This window comes from Equus asinus, chromosome 12, assembly GCF_041296235.1.
Source record: "Equus asinus isolate D_3611 breed Donkey chromosome 12, EquAss-T2T_v2, whole genome shotgun sequence".
Classification (NCBI taxonomy): Eukaryota; Metazoa; Chordata; class Mammalia; order Perissodactyla; family Equidae; genus Equus; species Equus asinus.
The window spans coordinates 76,681,919-76,701,410 of NC_091801.1; the positions used below are offsets into that span (position 1 = coordinate 76,681,919).

General features: G+C 47.4%; 1 long non-coding RNA gene across 10 annotated transcripts in view; it reads left to right on the plus strand.

Annotated features, from left to right (window-relative positions):
* LOC106824837 (uncharacterized) overlaps window positions 1-19,492 on the plus strand; it is a 64,366-nt gene that overhangs the window by 10,102 nt on the left and 34,772 nt on the right. For 3 of the 10 annotated variants that reach the window (XR_011493388.1, XR_011493387.1, XR_011493390.1), the window contains exon 6: window positions 1-46. The exons of 2 other annotated variants lie outside the window; for them this stretch is intronic. This is a non-coding gene — a long non-coding RNA (uncharacterized lncRNA). 5 more of the 10 variants (XR_006534760.2, XR_011493393.1, XR_011493386.1 and 2 more) reach the window with 4 other exon arrangements.

Consider the following 19,492-nt stretch of genomic DNA (forward strand, 5'->3'; position numbering starts at 1 on the left):
GCTGGGTTTGTCGGAAGCTGACCCCGGAGTGATTCAAGTGAACGTGGTATGTTAGGAAAGTGCTTGCGGCAAACATTGGCGTGGTTGTGGGGAAGTGGGTCCGGGGAGGGGAGGAGGCCAAGCAAGACTGTGATGTCAGGCAAAGGCCCACAGAGGGCCACTTAAGCTCAACCCTGCAGGGGGGTGCTGGGGACAGTGCAGGTCATAGTGATGAGCTGTCCTGCCCAGGGGCCAGGGGAGCCTGGGGATTGATTCCCGCACCCATCCACTTAAGGCTGCTCCCAGGGACTTTGATCTCTGCACAGACCAGCAAATTGGGCTCCAGTTGCCTCAGGGCAGCCCTCCAGGGAAACGATGGAGGGACCCAGGTGCTGTTGGGGGTGACGACACGCTGGGCGCCAGGTGCCTTGAAATGGTAAAGTTTCCCTGCGGGATGTGGGCGGAGCCCCACCAGTGTCTGCTACAAAATCCTAATATGTGATGATCTGCGAGAGACCCTGGCACAGTTCAGAAGCGAGCTTTATTCGTCCTTCGTGCCTTTGCTGGACTACATCAAAGGGCAAGGTACAACCAGCCCCTGTCCCACAGGCTCTCCTCTGGGCGTCTGACGCTTCCTTCTCAGAGAGGCCCTCCTGGCAACGAGATAGAAGACCTTGTTTTCCCACAGCCCAGAGTCCCAGCCCTCGGGCACTGGGGATATACCTGCTGTAGCTTAGAACCAAGAGGGAGCACATTTTGAAAGCAGGTGTTTCCAGAGGACAGTGACAGAGCCGCACTTGGGAGCTATGCACATGGAGACCAGACTTTCCCGAGGGCCCCCTCCATGAGCGCGGGAGAACGAGGCTTGGTCCTTTGAGCCTCAGGCCAGCTCTACGAGGCATCTTGCTCTTCTCATTCCCGTTTTCCACATGGAGACCCTGAGGCTCAGAGAGGTTGTATAACTTCCCTGAGGTCTCAGAGCTGGTCCAAGCTAGAATAGGAATTCCAGGACTAATCTTTTGGACTTCAGGTCACCACCTTGCCCTTCAATTAACCTAAGAGATATGGGAGCTGGGAGGGAAAACTCTGACATTGCTGACAGGAAGGAGACCATGTGGATATGACCCAATCTGGAGAATGTGCTGAGATCTGAGCTCTCTAGGAGCCGCCCCTGGACCTTGGCCAGCTGTCCAAAATGGAAGCAAACGAGACTTCAAGGAGGGGTCGTCTCTCTTGTCCACTGAATTAACCTATATCAACTTATTTCCCACATGATTTCAAGCTGCGGCATAGAAGCTCTAATTAACACTTAGAAGCAAGGTTGTGTCCAAGGGGAATGTTCCAAGAACATGTACACATAAGCTTGTCCTCCAAACCCATACCTAATACTAATTAGCCCCACAAATTCTGCAAGGGGCCTGCCTGCTAATTGAGAACCTGGTGACGAGCTCTGTCTGTCTCTGGCCTCGGAGATCAAGGACACGCATGTCTTCATCTCCACTGTTAGCGTCAGGCCAGTGGCCTAAGGGGACCACACAATCGTCTGTGGTGCCCCCTCGCCCGGCGGATCAAGTCCAAGCTCTTCACAAAGCATCCGTGTCCCCTCTGTTCCCCCACATTCAACTCTGACATGATGGGGTTAGTTCTGGGGCCACTGAGACACCACATATGGGCGACACTAGGAAGTGCCCTTGACCTCATGCCCTACTACACTGACCTCAGATGGAAATATATATTCAGGATCCTTGTGCCAAGAGATGAGAGGACTTCACAAGAGTGTGGGGTTGGCAGTTGGGAAACCAAAAATCTCCCAGCAGCATCCCAGTTTTTCGCTGTGGAGTTTGTAGTTACTTCTCCGGACTTCAGTTTCCTTCACTGTGAAATGGGAGCTTAATCCTTACAACAACCTCATCTCATGGGTGGTCGTAAGAACTGAGTCAAAGCGTATAACACACTTGGAAGAGTGCCCGGCACATAGGAAGCATGAGAAGAAAGTAACATTAGCCCTTGGTGTTGGGAGCTCCCCACCTCTGCCTGTGATTTCATCTCCACTGATCTTCCTGTGGGGAGCGTACCTACGTCTACAAGCAGGGCAGGCTCAGAGGCAAAGCTCCCAGACCACAGCAGCGCCCTCCTCAGTAGTCTCCTGTGTCATCTCTCACCTCTCCTATAATCCATTCTCAGCCTGCAGACATTGCAATGCCTTTGAAACATGAATCTAAGAATGTCACTCCTAGTACTTGGGTTTTATCTCAGGTTCTTGTCTATAAGACCTACCTAGACTAACCGTTCTCTTCCATCTCATTTCTACCTACTCTGTCCTTGGTTCGGGCTTCTGCAGTGACCTGTGCTCCTTGCTGATGCTGGAACACATGAGCATGCTGCTGCCTCAGGGCCTTTGCACCTGCCTCCCACACCCCCCTAGAACCTTCTTCACTCAGTTCTTTCAGTCCTCTGTGAAAGCTTACTTCATGAGAGAGGTCAACTGACATGTGTTCATAAGAGAGGACAGAGTGACAAGGAGATTCAAAACCATGGCTTAAAATAACAGCTGAAGAGCAAGGGCAGTTTAACTCAGGGAACTGAGAGCTAAGGGTGGGGGGACAGGATCGAAATTAGAAATGTCACGCTTCTTAGGGGCTGTTATGTGGAAAAAGGAGCAATTTGCTCTGTGAGGCTACTGGGAAAACCAGGATGAAGGACGAGAAACCACAGGGAGACACAGCTTTCGGCTGAGGCTTGGGAGCACCCTCCCCAGTGGGGACCGTCCAGAGCTGGCTGGCAGCCACGGGAGACGTACATGTGGTGGCTAAAGGACCGCTAGGCGCGAGAGTTCAGCCATTTCAAAGGGGAAGTCGTGGTGGTGTCGAATTTGGAAAACTTCCGAACTGAAGCTCCAGGGTTTCCTGCCTTAGTCCCCGGTGCTGTGTCGCTAGAAGTCTCTGGTGGACAGATCGACGACCCTGGGAGGGGGCAAGCTCGTGGGCCCAGGGCGAGACATTTCGTCTTCTCAGGCTGCTGAGACTTGGTGAGTGTGTGACTGCAGGCACTTTTCTTCTCTAAGACACACAGCCCGTCTACACTCGCCAAACTGGAGTAGAAATACTCGATGCAGGGTTTGTCAGAACGTCTCATGAGACAGAACATCTTGGATGTGGGGCCCTGGGTTGACCCTAGCCCCTCTCTGCCACAGGCTCCGGTGACACTTTGTGCGTAGGTCTATCCTGGCAACTGGCACAAGGTATTGAATGATGTCCTGACTCCTCCAAAACATAAGCGTCTTATGTGTAGAGCGCAGGTCTTACTTATTTCTGCATCCCCAGCCGGGTTACGTGTGTGTGTGTCTGCATCTTGAATAAGCAGGAGGTGTGAATGATGATCAAGACGCAGCTTTCAAATGTCAGACCATTGAGGTTACTGTCCCCTGACCTTGTGGGCGACTCTGGTGGGTTCGTCAGCTTTCTGCTCGCAGAGAATAGCAGACGTTCCTGCGTCACTGTAAATCTTGGTTTAGAAATCCCTTGTAATCCTAGTCCCATCTAATTATTACAACTCTCAACCGCCTTCACGTCAGATCTTCTCCCTTCCTATACCCGGGGTCAGCTTCGGGATGAAGCCTGTGGTGGCCAAGGGGAGTGTGGCTGCCTTCTTCTCCATTTCTCTGCCTGGCCCGGCCTCTCCTTTCTGCTTCCACAGCCAGTTTCGGTTGCATGAGAGAAAACAGAAGTAGACAGAAAAGTCCCTAGAATTGTCCTTGTCACAGACGGGCTTTGTCCCTTTAGGGCCTGGCTGTTGCTTAACGCTGTTTCTGTAAGTTGTCCAGAAGGCTCTCCTTGGCCCTCTCGGGCACCCCTCTGACCCAGGCCACGTGTCTCTGTCCTAAGGTGGCCTCTGCATCCCCTCCCCCAGCCGCCTGCTGTTCATCTGCAGCTTCTTGGGCCCGCACCTTCCCACCCCTCCATGAGAAGGATTTAAGACTGTTCTAAGATGTCCACTCCAGCTCATGTTTTGCAGAGTCGCTGTCTGGTCAAAGGGCACATTCGTGCCTGCTTTGCTCCTACGTGATCAGACCTATTCCAGTAGAGCAGTGCACCCGTGGCCCTCCGCCAGAGCCCTCCGTCACCTTCTCTAATTGTGTAGACAGAAGTCAGACCTAGTTTATCTTGCCCCGGCTACCGATAGCACAGAGCAGCTCCTCTCCAGTCGCCTCGAAGCCCCCCTCTTTGGCGTCGGGGGTGGAAGGTGGCATCCAGCCCAGGTCAGAAGGACATGACCTCTTGCGGACTCAGGTCACTCCTGCCAAAGAGGTTTCCTCCCCAATCTCTTCTTATCTTCTTTCTTCCCTTGATCCTTCCAACTGAGGAATTCGAGGGGCAGTAGGACAGGCTTGTCTTCATTCCTCTTGCAAATTGTGTGTTTGCATGTCTTCCTGTGGGCCTTTCCCATGCTTGCTTCCGTGTCCTGAATCCCATTGTAATATCCTCCTGAGGGTATAACCTGCTGTGTGCTAGGTGCTGGGTAACGAACAGGGCTGCAAAGGGGAAGGAGGCAAAGCTTATGCTTTAGAGTTGCACCTAGTCTGGGGGGAAAGAGAGAGGGAGAGAGAGAGAAAGAGCGAGAGAGAGAGGGAGAGAGGCAGCATTCTTTCAGCCAATGTCTCTGAGTGTCCACAAGATGTCAAGCATGATGCTAGGTTCCCTAAAGGAAGAGAGAATAGACATGGTCCCTGACATTAGGGATGACATCTGTGGGTCCAGAGAGAGTGCAGGGGAAAGTAGTAAAGCTGAGGTCCTAGAGGTAGGGGGTAGGGAGCAGATCACTTATGCCCCTACAAGTGATCGTAAGGACTTTGGCTTTCGCTCTGGCAGGCAGCTGTTGGAGGGTTTGAACATGTAATGTCATCTGATTTATATTTCAAAAGGGTCACTCTGGCTGCTGTGCTGTAGGGGCACAGGGCAGAAGCAGAGGGACCAGTTGGTGGCTATCGAAATGATGCAGAGGGACGGTGTGTGTGATGGAGACGGTGAGAAGTGGCTAGGTTCAGGATAGATCTGAAGGTAGAGCCAATATTTGCTGGTAAATTTGATGTGAAGGGTGACTTCTGGGCTTTGGGGTGAGGTCCAAAAAGAATAAAATTACCATTAAGTGATGGGGGGGACAACTGTGGGAGGAGAAAGTTGGGAGAGGGGCTGGAAATCAGGAATCTGGGGACAAGTAAAGTTTGAGATGTCGATTAGGCATCCCAGTGGAGATGTCTGAGTTCAGGATAGAGGTCAGATCTCTTTACAGTAAAACTTGAGGAGTCATCAAGGAATGGATGGCGTTTAAGCCGTAAGTCTGGAGCTACCGACCTAGCTGAGGCATGTAGAAAGAGACGAGCTCCGAGGAGTAAGCCGCGGGCCACTCCCATGTTTGTTGGTGGTCGTCATGGGGAAGGATTGCAAAGGAGAAGCAGAGGTCAGTGGGGGAGCAGGACAGACAAGGGTGGTGCTGTGGTCTGAATGTTTGTGCCCCGCCCCCCACCAAATTCATATGTTGAAATCCTAACTCCCAAAGTTAATGGTTGAAGGAGATGGGGCCTTTGGAGGTACTCGGGTCACAAGCGTGAAGCCCTCATGAATGGGGTCAGTGCCCTTGTGAAAGAGGCCCCAGAAATCCCTAGTGCCTTCTACCACGTGAGGACACAGTGAGAAGGTGCTGGCAGCTGTGAGCCAGGAAGAGGGCCCTGACCCAACACGACCGTGCTGGCATCTTGATCTTGGACTTTACAGCTTCCAGAACTGTGAGAAATAAATTTCCGTTGTTTATAAGCTAGCCAGTCTGTCGTATTTTGTCACAGCAGCCCAAACGGACTAAGACAAGTGGTGTCCTAGAAGCCAACTGGAGAAAGGGTTTCACCAAGCGGGCAGCGGCTCACTTATCAAATGCAGTTGATACACTAAAATACAACATGACCAAGGAATGGCCGTTAGGTATAGCAATGTGCAGGCCATTGGTGTCCTTGATAACGATTCTTTCAGTGGACTGGTAAGGATGACATTCTGACAGATTTGAGTTAAACAGAGAATGGGCAAAAGATGAATATAGACAATTCTTTCTAAGAGGGAGAACGGAACATGTGGTGAAAGGAGAATATATGACAGATCGAATACAATAGATATACTTACCTGCTGCTTAAAATGATCTCACAGAAAGAGAAAAGTTGATGATACAAGAGAGAAAGATGAGAATGCGGGAAAGGGATGGGATGGAGAAGGAGGAAAGCCTTAGAAAGGAATACAGACAATGAATCAGCAGTAATAGGGAGAAGAGCAGGTGCAAAGGGGAGGTGGGAGTGCGTGAAATTTCTCTTCTAATTGCTTCATTTTTCTCAGCAAGGTAGCAAACTGATGGTAAGAATGGAGAGGACTTTTGGAAGTGTGAGGAGAGAGGGGTAGACGTCATCTAGGAAAGTGGGAGGCTGGATTGAGGCAGGAAGGGTAGCCGGGTTCCTGGGCGGCCATGAAGGCTCACCTGAGGCTGATGGTCATTAACAGAGAATCAGCTTTGCTTTGGGTTTCCCTCCAGTGAAAGATAGTTGCTTGGGTTCAGGAGGAGAGTGGCAGCGATGAGGCTTTAACCAGGATCGGGTTTTTTCCAGGTAAGTACAACGACAGGAAAAAAGGAGTTGAGGAGATAAAGGTGCATGAAAGAGATGATTGGAAGTCTACGCTAGGCTGGAGGGTAGTGGGGCATGAGCGGGGTCTGGGCCAATAAACACATGATAGGATCAATGGCTTATAGGTTGTGTTGAGGCCAAAGAATTGTTGGAATTAGTGTATTAAAGCGAGTGGACTGGGAGTAAACGAAGTGGTGGTCCAAGCAGGGTGTGTGAGGGTGGGATTCTGATGGGCTGCAGTCAGAGGTCATGGCAGCATCTAGGAGTCTGCAGCTGAGGTGGGAGAGGAAGTCACGTTTGGAGGCCATGGCCATTGCCCAGGGAGGGTTGATGGTGGCTTGGACTGGAATGGTGAAGTAGGGGGAGGAACATGCCTATGTCACCTGCGTTCCACTCCTGGTCCCAATATTTACCAGCTATGCAATCTTGGGCAAAGTATCTCCAAATGCGCTATGAGTTCGTAATAGCACCCGCCTCATGCCCTTGTGATAAGGATTAAATGAATTTCTACAGGTAAAGCATACGGCGGAGAGCAGAACGTCAATAACTGTTAGTATTGTGTAACGCCTTGGACCCCCCAGAGAGTTCACATCCTAAGAACCACTGGGAGCCACTGAAGGGTTTTAAGCAAGAAAATGGCACGATAGATGTAGGTTTTTAAAAAATTATTCCACTCACTGTAGGGAGAACGGTTTTTCTGGAATTTCAAATAACATTAAATAAACGCTTGACATTTGGTATTTACGAAGTGGAGCAAGCATTGTAAAATGCATAGAAACCAAGTCCTCCAGGAGGGTGAAGGTGCTCCTGGCCATGGAACTCAGGGCCTTTCAAGATTGGCCCCTTTTCCTGGGAGCTGAACCTCTGGCCACTGCCCCTGCTCAGCTTCGTGTGCAAAATTCCCCGAGCTAGACTCCCTACCTTGGCTCACAGGGTCCCTTTCTTTAGGGCTGTGTTCCCCAGCCCCCCATCTCAATCCTTTCATTGGCCATATTCCTTGTTATCCTTCTAAAGTCAGTCACAGCCCATCTGCGAAGATTTCTGTAGTGTCCTTTGTGATTCCCAGTGGCCCGCTTCATTAGCACCTCGGAATGGGTTAAGGGATTCTTGTATTTATAGAGGAATGTGTCATAAGATCTAAATTAAGATTGGTTTTTTTCTTTTTTTGGTGATAAAGCTGAACTTTAAAACTCACTAGCCACTTTGCTTTCTAGACGTGGAGGAGTCGGGTGGCCATCTCGTGTAGGGAAGGACCCATTGGTCGGCTCTTTTTGGTGCCCATGCTCAACAGCCTTTCGGAGACAATGGGGGGAAGGAGCACAAGGACCTTCTGCGAGGCCAGCCTTCAAGACTCTGGCTTCTTTCTGTCTCTAGGACATTGAGGACAGTCAGTGGGACAATGATGGAGCCCCTCTGTCTGGAAGCCACTCTCATTTTCCCCACAGAGCCCCGAGGCCCTGATTCTCAGGTTTAATGATTTTTTCCCTCTGATGAGTAAAGTTGGAAATAATGAATTGTGATTGTTGCCCATTGTTCTCACTATGAATACTTTTTCTCCAGAAGGAAAAAAAATCACATTTTTTCAACAAAGGAAACATACAGAGCTGATGAAGATTCCGGGAGGTTTTCAGTGAAATCTTGTGCCAACTTACTATTTATGTCTCCGAGGGAGGAAGCGGGAGCTAGCCGTGCTCCCTCCCCTCCGTGAAGCAGACTGGGTGGGACGGGGCTTCTCTGGGTCCCTGCCCCTCAAGCCACTTGGAAACAGATGCCCAAAAGTCGGCAAGATCCTCAGGGACTTTCCTTCCTTACAGCAGAGGCCCTCGTGGGTGTAGGTTCCTGGGGCTTTAGAAACCAAAGAACTCCCCTAAACAGAGGCCTGGAATCTGTGGGTGACAACTGGGTGCTATTTGGAGAGTGAATAAAAGGGCCACAGGACTACCTTCTGGTGATTCCCCAAGGCTTTTTCTTCTTCACTCTTTTTTCACCCCCATTAAAAAAAATTTTAATTGTGTTAAAATACACATAACATCAAGTTTACCATCTTAACCATTTTCCAGTGTCCGATCCAGTGGTGTTACGTATACTCACATTGTTACGCAGCTTCACCATCATCCTCCTCTAGAACTCTTCCCATCTTCCCAAACTGAAACTCCGTCCCCATCAGACAGCGACTCCCCATCCCGTCCCCCAGCCCCTGGCACCCACCATTCTACGTTCTGTCTCTATGAATTTAACCAGTCTCTGCGCCTCATGTCAGTGGAATTATACACTTTGTCCTTTGGGACTGGTGTATTTCACTTAGCACAATGTCCTCAAGGTTCATCCACGTTGTAGCAGGTGTCAGAATTTCCTTCTTTTCAGTGCTGAGTAATACTCCACTGTGTGTGCATCCTGCATTTTGTCTACGCAGTCACCAGTTGATGAACACTTGGGTTGCTTCTGCCTTGTGACTATTGTGAGTAATGCTGCTGTGGACATGGGTGTCCTTCATTCTTTATTTTAAAAAAAACAACGAATAAGCCTTGTTCCTAGTGGGGGACACTCTGACTTTGGCGGGTATCTGAAACTGACCCCGAGGACTCCCCAGGCAGGGTTGGGGGTGGTTCTGAGTTGGCATATGGCTCATCCTGGGGCCTTCCTCACTCAGTGGGCCTTGTGTGTTTGGGTTGGCAGATAGTTCTAGAGAGCTGGACCCCTGGGGGTACTGTGAGAGGTCCATGACAGAGCACAGCAGCTGGGAGAGAGGAATCTTCTCCCTCTGTGTCCAGAGGAATGGCTCCCACCTCAGGACACCCGTGGGCTGAGAATTCCAGAGGCCTCTTGGAGGCTCTGTGCTCTGAGCAGAGAAGGGTGCCTGTGGTGGCCTGAGCAGGTGTCTGACTGAAGATGGTGGGGAGCCAGACAGCCTGCATTGATGTCTACCACATGCCACCTCCAGGACAGCTGCTCTTTATCTAAGCATCAGTTTTCTTATTGGTAAAACAGTGATGACGATCCAAGTAGCCAACTCAAGGGGTGGTTGTTAGGATGAAACATGGCAACAAAGGTAACGTAATCACCATGGTGCCGTGTGGTCCAGAGGACCATCTCAATAAAGACTCACCATGGTTGTCATTGTTGTTTCCTGCTCCTCTGAGACCAGAGAAGCCAGAGTTGACTGAGTCCTTTGGACAGGTTAATCACCCTGGGTTGTTAGATATATCCTAGGAGGTTGGGGAGGAGAAAGTGTGTGTGTTTGTGTGTTTTTTCACTAACAGTTTGGAATTATTGAATGGCTAAGTGGACCTCCTACTGCGAGGCAGTGAAGAGAACCCATCTTTGTCTCTCCTCCTTGACAGTGGCCCTTGAGGGCAGGAGTTGGCTCTCGTTCACCTTGCATCCTGACTGCCTGGATGGAGCTGGCCACAGAAGGGACGCCAGCTGAGCACACGTGAAGGGCTCTGGGCCTGGTGCCTCCCGCTTCCTGCTGGTCCTGCTCTCACCTTGACTTTGAACTTGCTGGAAGGACAGGCAGGCCCCAGTCATAATCAGCGGGGCTTTTTCCTGAGAGAAACACCTCGGCTTCAGGCCGCTCTCGGGGCTAAGGAAGATGGTTCAATGGGTTGGAAAGTTGGGGCCAGAGGGATGATTTTGTAAAGTTGCTGAAATTTTCTGCGGATCGAGTCATCTGATGATGATTCTTGGTGACAGGAACACCTGGAGTGGGGCCTGGATCCTGACATCCCATGAGGGAGGAGCCGCTCACACACCTGTCCTGTGTCTGAGCCCAGGGATTTCCATGTCTCCGAGTTGAGAAGCAGGGCCAGCCTTGGCTGCTCCCCAGCGAGGCCACTCCTGACAACTGCTGTGTTTCTTGAGCAGTGGGGATTGACAATTTTTATTCTTTGGCAAGCATAGATGGGTACCTCGGGAAGGTCAGGCGGTCCTGCCGCCCAGCTCACTCCCCAGTGCTGTTTCCCAGCCCTGCCCACCAAGCCAGGCTCGGTAGGGAGCACACCTGCCTTAGAGGGGAACCAAGCTGGGATTCAGCCCCAGCTTTACTTTCATTACAAGTCCATTAGCCTCTCTAGGCCTTACTCCTCATCTGAAAAACAGAGGCTGCCAAGGGCCTCACGGGGCTGCTGTGAGGACCAGATGGGAAAAGATGTTGGAAGCATAGGTCCCCAGGTCTAGATGGAGCAAGGACTCGGACAATGGCTGTTCCTGTCTCTTTTCTCCCAGGACTGAGAAATGTGCCCCAATTCACCAGCTGCTCTTGTGTTTCTCTTCCTTGACTCAGGCTGCCCTGGGGCCCGCATGCTTTTCCATCTCCCCTAGGAGGAACCTCCCCAAGTAGCTCCCATCCCCTCTGTGAGGTCTTCCTACCTGCCCAGCTCGGGCAGAAATAAGCTCCCTTCTTTGTGGTCCTAGGTGCATTTATAAATCCAAGGGAGGAGCATTTCTCTGGAATGCCCAGGACCTGGCATTTTCTCTCTTACTAGTATTTCTAGAGTTTAGGCATTTTTAACAGCAGTGAAATCCAATAGTAATGAAACATTCTTTAGCACATTAAATAGATATTTGCACACTCATGTGTGTGTACAAATGCAATTCAACATTTTAAGCCATTATTACCAACACACATCTTATAAATGGCAAACCTTCACCACTCCTACTTACAAGAGATCACTAGAAACATCGCTGCTATGGAGTTCTCCCGTCCCCATCCTCTGTAGGAATCACAGGCCTGGGCCTCTGTGACATCATGGACCATTGTTTGTAGCTTAGCAGAACACACTATCATGTGCCACTTATCAAAGCAAATTTCCTGTCTACTTTTTCCCTGATATCACTGAAATGTGATTTTTAGTAACAAAAGAAGTTTTCTCCTGTTGCCTCAGAATTTGGATGAAACCCCCGAGTTGAGGACAAAGGATGATCAGGACCCCCACCTTCAAAGCAGAAGCACAAGCCTCATTCATGGAAGGCAGATGGACCTGCTCAGTGACCTAGGGATTTATGCGGAGGGTGAGTGGGTGAGAGGTTTTGAGAACTCTCTGCAAGAGAACGGTCTGCAGAGATGGCAGTGGGGAGCATGTAAGAAGAGGAGAGAGGCAGCCCCCCATCTAGACAGATGCTTGTGAAGCTGCATAATGGTAGCTGTTAGAGCATGGAGTGCTAGAGAACCTGACACACTTCCCAGGTTGTTGGGGCAAACTTGAGACAAAGGTAGATGCAGCCTGTCACCTGGAGAAGCTGGAAGGCGGAAGACAGACCGAAGCAGTGAGGAGAGAAGGGGAGGCATCATGTGAGCTGCACAAGGCAAGAATAGATGAGTTTCTGTGGGGGATGTTAGCAGGACATGAGGGATCCACTCAAGAGAGCAGCCTGTTTGCTGTGGGGAACCCAGAAGAAAGTGGCTGCAGGGGTACTGGCCAGAAAGGAGCTGAATGTGGGTCCTCCAATATTAGGACACTGTTTGATGCAGGACTGCTCGTGGGGGTCCCTAAAGACACAGTTCAAGAGTCCAGAATTAAAATGCCTGGAGACAAAACCTAATCAAGATGAAATAGAGAATTTGAATAGGCCTATCACCAGTAGGGAGATGGAAACAGTAGTCAAAAATCTCCTCAAAATAAAAGTCCAGGACCAGACAGCTTCCCTGACGAATTCTACCAAATATTCAAAGATGACTCAATACCTATCATTCTCAAACTCTTCCAAAAAATTGAAAAAGAGAGGAAGCTTCCTAACTCATTCTATGAGGCCAACATTACTCTGATACCAAAACCAGACAAGGACAACACAAAAAAAGAAAATTATAGGCTAATATCACTGATGAACATTGATGCAAAAATCCTCAACAAAAATACTAGCAAATCCAACACAAAAATACATTAAAAACATCATACATCGTGATCAAGTGGGTTTCATTCCAGGGATGCAGGGATGGTTCAACCTCCACAAGTCAATCAATGTGATACACCACGTTAACAAAATCAAGAATAAAAATCACACAATCATCTCAATAGATGCAGAGAAAACATTTGACAAGATCCAGCATCCATTTATGGTAAAAACTCTGAATAAAATGGGTATAGAAGGAAAGTACCTCAACATAACAAAGGCCATATATGATAAACCTGCAGCTAATATCATTCTCAACGGAGAAAAACTGAAGGCTATCCCTCTAAGAACAGGAACCAGACAAGGATGCCCATTTTCTCCACTCTTGTTTAACATAGTATTGGAAGTCCTAACCAGAGCAATCAAGCAAGAAAAAGAAATAAAAGCGATCCAAATTGGAAAAGAAGAAGTGAAACTGTCATTATTTACAGACGACATGATTTTATATACAGAAAACCCTAAAGAATCCACCAAAAAACTTTTAGAACTAATAAATGAATACAGTAAAGTTGCAGGATACAAAGTCAACATACAAAAATCAGTTGTGTTTCTACACTAGCAACAAAGTAGCAGAAAGAGAAACTAAGAATACAATCCCATTTACAATTTCAACAAAAAGAATAAAATACCTAGGAATCAATTTAGCCAAGGAGGTGAAAGACCCGTACACTGAAAACTATAAGACATTGTTGAAAGAAATTGAAGATGACACAAAGAAATGGAAAGATATTCCATGCTCTTGGATTGGAACAATTAACATACTTAAAATGTCCATGCTTCCTAAAGCAATCTACAGATTCAATGTAATCCTTATCAAAGTTCCAATGACATTTTCACAGAAATAGAGCAAAGAATCTTAAAATTCATATGGAACAACAAAAGACCCTGAATAGCCAAAGGAATCCTGAGAAAAAAGAACAAAGCTGGAGGTATCACACTCCCTGATTTCAAAATATACTACAAAGCCATAGTAACCAAAACAGCACGGTATTGGCACAAAAACAGACACACACATCAATGGAACAGAATCAAGAGTCCAGATATAAACCCACACATCTATGGACAGCTAATTTTTGACAAAGGAGCCAAGAACATACAATGGAGAAAAGAAAGTCTCTTCAATAAATGGTGTTGGGAAAACTGGACAGCCACATGCCAAAGAATGAAAGTAGACCATTATCTTACACCGTACACAAAAATGAACTCAAATTGGATTAAAGACTTGAATGTAAGACCTGAAACCATAAAGCTTCTAGAAGAAAACATAGGCAGTACACTCTTTGACATTGGTCTTTGCAGCATATTTTCAAATACCATATCTACTCAGGCAAGGGAAGCAAAAGAAAAAATAAACAAATGGGACTACATCAAGCTAAAAAGCTTCTGCACAGCAAAGGAAACCATCAACAAAGCAAAAAGACAACTTAACAATCGGGAAAGATATTTGCAAAGCATATATCTGATAAGGGGTTAATATCCAAAACATATAAAGAGCTCATACATCTCAACAAAAAAACCAACAACCCAATTAAAAAATGGGCAAAAGATCTGAACAGAGATTTCTCCAAAGAAGATATACAGATAGCCAACAGGCACATGAAATGATGCTCAACATCACTAATTACTAGGGAAATGCACATCAACACTACAGTGAGATATCACCTCACTCCTGTCACAATGGCTACAATTAACAAGATAAGAAATAACGAGTGTTGGGGAGGATGTGGAGAGAAGGGAACTCTCACACACTGCTGGTGGGAATGCGAGCCGGTGCAGCCACTGTGGAAAACAGTATGGAGATTTCTCAAAAAATTAAGAATAGAACCACTATATGATCCAGCTATTCCACTGCTGGGTATTTATCCAAAGAACATGAAAACATAAGTGTGTAAAGATACATGCACCCCTATGTTCATTGCAGCATTATTTACAATAACCAAGACTTGGAAGCAACCTAAATGTCCATCAAGGGATGAATGGATAAAGAAGATGTGGTATACATACACAATGGAATACTATACAGCTAGAAAAAAGTTGAAACCTTGACATTTGTGACAATGTGGATGGACCTTGAGGGTATTATGCTAAGTGAAATAAGTCAGAGGAAGAAAGTCAAATACCATGCAATCTCACTCATAAATAGAAGATTAAAGCAGTGACACACAAACACATAGCAAGAGAGATAGGATTGGTGGTTACCAGAGAGGAAGACGGGAGGGAGGACGGCTAAAGAGGTGACAGGGCATCTGCGTGTGTTGAAGGATGGTAATTAGTCTTCGGGTGGTGAACATGATGTAGTCTACACAGAAATCGAAATATAAAGATGTACACCTGAAATGTGTATAATGTTATAAACCAACGTTAGCTCAATAAAAAATAAAATGCCTGGAGAGCAGAGATACACATACAGAACCAGCTAAGGATGAAGACTTGTGCCTCTCCTTCTTTCGTCCTCCCTGCTCTTCGCTGCTGACCCCGGAGGGTCCAGAAGCAGCAGAGTGACTGGGGGACATGGCTTGGAGAGTGCAAGAACTCACCAGTTCCCTTTTCTTACTGCTGGTTCCCAAGTCAGAGGGCAGCCTGACTGACTGGATTGGTGTGGGATGGAAGTTTAAATGTGACTCTGGGACCATATTTATTCCCGAAAGTGGCCTTAAAGCTTATGGTATCTACCTGAGATGTCATTCAGGGGTGGGGAAGGGAGAGCTGACAGCTTGTGTCTCAGGCAGGCCATTTTGTAATTACACTCTACCAAATTTAGTCATTCGATAAATAGAGTAATTACCAAAAAAAGTGACAATTATAAAAGCACCCGCCCAGAGTGATTCTACTGTTTGTGTGCTTCCAGTTTTAGACTCTGGGTTAATCAATCTTCTGGCATACTTCTATTACAGCGTGCATCATTTTGCAAAGTATGTCTTTTTCACTCCTTCCTGTGCCATGACTTCAGTGCTCACTGTCTCTAAGTGCTGCGTCAGGCACTGGGGGATGTGGAGATGAAAGGGGCACGTCTGTCCTAGGGAGCTCAGGCCAGCGAGGGAGACGTGCAATCCCCCAGCAGCAGGAGCACCTGGACACCTGTAAGGGTAGGATGCCTCTGAGTCACAGAGAATGGTCGTAAACCAAACCTGGGGTGGTCAGGAGAGGCTTCTTGGAAGAGGAGTATTTTTCTACACCGATTCTTCTTCAAGAAGTACGAATTGTTAGGGAAGACAGCAGAGCAGGTGCACAGACCTGGAGGTGCGAAACCGGGAGTTTTTGGGGAACTGTGCCATCTGACTGGAATGGGGCGCGTTAGGGGAAAGAAGTGAAAGGAGCAGGAGCAGTGAGCTGTGGGCAGAAGCTGTGTCTGCTCTTAGGCCTTGCTCAGATTCCCTTCTCATGGAGGCAGCTGAGTCTCTTCTATTATAGACAGAAAGACGAAGTGTTTGGCATGGTCAGATGGCGTTGCTGAAAGAACGCCCCAGCAGTAGCTTGGAGAATAGACGGTGTGGGCTGGGGAGGGGAGCAGGGATGCGCATTCTAGAGGCTGGGAAGCAAGATCGGCAGCCGCTGCATTAATCCAGAACTGGAGAACAGGCCTGAGCTAGGAGGTGGTAACGGGCGTGAAATAGATGAGGTTCTGAAGCAGGCACAACTCATCCCATTTACGGAGGGGAAAAGTGGTTTTCAGAGAGACTGGGAAACTAACTCATGGTCCCCAAATTAAATTAGATCATTTTATTCTGATTCCTGTGGTCTTTGGAGAGGAGGAGGTGGAGAAAAAGGACCAAAGAGGAAGAAAAGAATAGAACTGAAAGGAAAACTTAATAACATCATCAACATGAGCGTCGATTCTTCACTGAACCCACACCTTTAGTGAGAATCTTCTGTGCGTGTAATAATGAAATGGGGGAGACCCCTGCACGTAAAACTGGACCCCGTCTTTGGTTATTCCCCTCTATGAGTCAACCTTTCCAATGCCCCAAGACCTGAGTGTTGGTTTCATGTTACCAGATTTCTGTCCTTGTCAAGAGCCGCAAAATGGCGTTCGTAGTCTTCAGGTAAATGCGTTTCCCTGCTTACACAGACAATCCTCCTCCCCAGTGGCCTTCAAATGATGCTGGATTGTGAAATCTTAATGCTGTTCCCTTGACCCCAGAAATGCTGTTTTATTTTTTTCCACAGAGAGTTAGGTATTTGAAAATGAGCTCCAGGAGCAGGAAGCTGGGTGTCGAGAGGGGAAATCTACTGCTCTCTTTGCTAGTCATTCTTCTTTAATCTCAGTGTACTTGCACTTCTAATTGGCGTCATAAAATGTCTCTGGAGAGAAAGAAGCCCAAAACACTTAATAGCTATAATGGTCCTGGATAAAAATAATGAGCTGAAAAACACTTGGAGTTTAAAAAATATGCTTTTCCTTAAATGGTAAAACGCATGAAAATAAATGGAAAGGAGCTCATATTCGGTGCACACCTTTTGTGGGCCAAATGCATTGCTTATACCACTCTCAAAATAATTCTCAAAACAGGATCCTAAGGTAGATAAGATGGCCCCCATTTGAAAGAGGGGGAAAGTGACACTCAAGAGATTTTAGTGACATTCCCAGGGTCAAGCTGCTGTAAAGCAGACGTAGGTGACTCCACAGCTAATGCTCTTCCCATGACGCTAGAGTGACTCCAGAGCAGGGCCACTGCCACTCGACAGGTTGTTGATTTATGGGTTTAGTTGCATTGGAGAAATTTAGGTTGGATGCAAGGAAAAACTTCCTGATCATCAAATGGTGGAATGGCTAGGTAAATTATAGATGACTTTTACTTATTATTTTGATTATGACTGTAGGCGTTTGCCTGAACCATTTCCTTGCAAAATGGTTTGCACCATTGTATTATGTATTATGCTCCACCATTATAATAATTACTAATTATGTGATAGGCATTGTCATATTATATGTTTTCAAAGATGATCTCTTTCTATCCTTACAAACTCCATGAAGTAGGTGTTATAATTTCCATTTATGTAATAAGAATCTTGAATCCCAGAGACACCAATGGACTTTCTCAAGATGACACCACTTGAATACAACTCTGTCTGCCCTGAGAATGTGCATCCTTTGCAATGTCAAGAGGGTCTGAATAGGCACGTTCTCCCATGATGGCAGGAGGACGGATGAGATGACCCCGTTAGTTGTCCATCAAGCCTTTGTCTTCTAAAAGCAAGATGGTGGCAATTCAAGCACAGTTTCCAAATAATAAAATGATGTCAGAAGATTAGACATGAACCTGTTCACCAGGGCAGAACCTGGGTGAGATACTGGTGTTGAGACTGAGGGTTCAAGGAAGCAACTTCTGACTTTTCTGCACCCAGTGACACCTGCAGCCTTCTCATTGGGAAGTCTCCCCTTCTTCTGCAGGTCAGAGGGTCTCCACGTTCCTTGGTCCTGGCCCACGGTGGGTGCTCAACAGAAGCCCCCCTCTCTACCTCCTGGAGTCACCAGTCTATCAAATCCAAGTTGATATGACTCCTCTTCTCCATCCCCTGCTTCAGTCTCATCTCCATCCTCCCTGGTCCTCTGCCTCCAGGATCCCTCCACTGGAAGCAATCCTTCACTTTGCTGCCAGGCTAATCTTTTAATTTTTTTAAATAGAATATTTTGTTTAGTTTCTTATTCAAGAATACATACTCATTCTAGAAAGCTAAAAGATACACACAAAAAAATCATTCCAGAGAAAAAGCAAAATTAGGTTTTGTACTATTTCCTTCCAATTTTATGATGTGAACATCTTTATGATAGCTGGAATTAAATATCAGCTGTTAATAGAGTGGCAGGGACCCTGGAGGCCAAAGGGATATAACATCAGGGGAGAGAGCCAAATGGAAGGACCAAGTTATCTTTCCCCTCCCCCACCTGGAGGGACTCAGGACCCAGGACATTAAAGTTCAATGCTTTCCTGCATGTCCAGCCAGAGAGTCCCTAAGGCCAGGTGGAGAACCTCCCAGTGAAAGGCTATTATTTATTCAAATTATTTTCTTGAATTCATCCATGCAAGAAAATGATACTTCCCACTGATAGAAGGTTTGGCCACGTGATTTGTTTTAACCCATTAATGTCAGTGGAAGTGATGTGCACCAACTCTGTCAACTGTTTTAAGGTGTGTCCCTACCTCTCTTCGCCCTCTGTCATAAGTCAGGTTTGTCCTGGATGTGGGCTGCTCCTTAGTCCCAGAAAGAAGAGGTGTGGAGCAGAGAGGGAGCCTACTTGCAACTTGAGGTGACCACTACTGTGAGCAAGAAATAAACCTTTGTTGTTGTAATCCATCAAGATATTTTTTGGCGTGGTGGTGGTGGGGGGTGCCATTTGTTCCTGCAGCATAAGCCTGAGCTGACCCATACACTTCTGTTATGTCATGCAAGATGGACACCTGTACCCTGGGCAGATCTAAAAGCTGGAGACCAGGAAAATGATAATGAAACATTTGAATTATGTAGTTCAAAGACACGTGGTGGTGTGGGGATGCCAGAGTAGAGCATGCTAAGAGAGAACACATTCTTGTTAAAGTGAAAGTTAATCTAAGAGAGGAACCAAGCAGGTGAGACACACATTGACGGTGTGAGCCATCACTTATCTAGGGCATCCTGTGGGCCGTGGCCCTGCTGAGTGAGACTGCAAGCCTTATGCACTGGATCTTCTCCCAAGATCTGGAAGGCAGATGCCCGTTATTAGCAACATTTTAAAGATCAGGACATTGAAGTTAGGGAAGTTAGTGACTGACACACTCACATTGCTCGTACACGATCCAGCAGTAATCCAGATGCAGAACTCCCCTACTCCAGCACTGGCCCGCTCTAACTCAGAAGGGTGGATTCCTGTCCAGGGTACCTGCAGGGCTGCCAATCAAAAGGCAGCTCCTGGCCAGCACTGCATGGGGGGGGAGGGGCTGGTGGCAAGATTCCTTAGAGCCATCACTGCACTGGCAGACCCAGAGA